Source organism: Numida meleagris, unplaced genomic scaffold (genome assembly GCF_002078875.1).
Source record: "Numida meleagris isolate 19003 breed g44 Domestic line unplaced genomic scaffold, NumMel1.0 unplaced_Scaffold363, whole genome shotgun sequence".
Taxonomy (NCBI): Eukaryota; Metazoa; Chordata; class Aves; order Galliformes; family Numididae; genus Numida; species Numida meleagris.
In genome coordinates, this window is record NW_018364588.1 from 61,016 (window position 1) to 62,623 (window position 1,608).

Genomic DNA, 1,608 nt, shown 5'->3' on the forward strand with positions numbered 1-1,608 from the left:
GCTCTCAAGAGAAAAAAAAAAAGGAAAAAAAAAATTATATAAAAGCAGCGGCTCGGCCCCTCCCCCGCCCTAAAGTGAGAGAAAAAAACGTTTAAAAAAGGAAGAAAAAAAAAAGAAAAAAATCCAAAAAAAAAAAAAAGGAATAAAAAAAGTGCACTCTTGTTAAGGGCCGTCCCGCTCGTTTGTGGGGGTGTGGGCGCCGCCATCTTGGGTGCGGTGTGTCGCAGCGCGATGACGTCACTACCGCGATGCCGTCAAGTGGATTTGGCGGGAGGCGGAGTTTGTGGGTGTCGCGCCGGAAGTGACGAAGCAATGAGGCGGAAGTGAGCAGAGCGGCGTGGGCGCAGCCATGACCCGGTCCCGTGCGTCCCGGGGGGCGGCGGTGGGGGTCTGGGGGGGTTCTGCTCGTGACACTGCCGCTCCCCGCAGGGCGACGGCGGGAGGCGGCCCGCGGGAGGCGGCTGCAGGTGAGAGCGGGGCCGGAGCACCCCGGGATGAGGCGTTCCCCCCCCCCCTAAATGGGATCACTCTCACCCGAAACTGGTTCATTTTCCCCCAGAATTTGTCCGGATTTCCCCCAAACGGAGCCATTTTCTCCTCAAATTGTTCTACCCCCCCAAAATGGGTCCGGTTCACCCCCAAACCGGTCCTTTCCTTCTCCCCCCTCCCTCTCCCCAACTGCTCCATTTCCCCTTAAACTCATTCAGTTTCCCCCAAGGTTCCATTAGTTTCACCCATACTGGTCCAGTCCTCGTCCTGCCCCGAACTGGTCTAGACTCCTAAACTGGGATTTTGTCCTCCCGAACTGGTCTGGTTCCCTTCTCCCCCCACATATAACCATTTTCCCCTCAGACTGGCATTGTACCCCCCCAGCAAACTGTGGTTGTTCCTCCTAAAACGTGGCCACCTTCCTCCTGAACTGGGATTGTCCCCCTAAATTTACCCAGTTTCCCCCCAGACGGGGCCAGACTACCCCCAGATCATCCCAGTTTCCCCCAAGAACTGGTCCAGCTCCTCCTCTTCCTTCAAACTGGTCAGATTTCCCTCTAAAATTGGGACCGTCCCCCATAAAACCTGTCCAGTTTCTCCTAAAACGGGGTTAATTTCCTCCTAAACTGGGATTGTCCCCTTCCCAGGCTGGGCAAGTTTCGCTATTAACCAGTCCAGATCCCTGCTAAGACCGGTCCAGTTTCCCCCAGAACTGGTCCTTTCCCCCCAAACTGGGGTTGCCCCCCCCCCCCCCCCCCCACCAACTGGGCCCATCCCACCTCACAGGGCAAAGCCGCGAAGGCAGCGGGGAAGAAGGACCCGGGGGTGCTGCAGCTGGGCCGCTTCGCCGCCCACGTGGAGCAGCAGAACGAGAAGAGGCGGAAGAGGGTAACGCTAAAACATATATAAGAGGAAAAAAAAAGTGAGTTTTGGGGTGAAAGACCTCAAAATGATGCTTTTTTCTCCTGCCCCCTCCCCCATGCAGGCGGCTGAGGCGCAGCAGCGGAGGGACGCGGCGCGGGAGGTGGTGGTGGGGCAGCGGCGCAGCCTGGGGGGGCTGCAGGAGGATGCTCTGCGGCGGCAGCGGGATTTTGAGCAAAAAGTGAGTTTGGGGGTTGT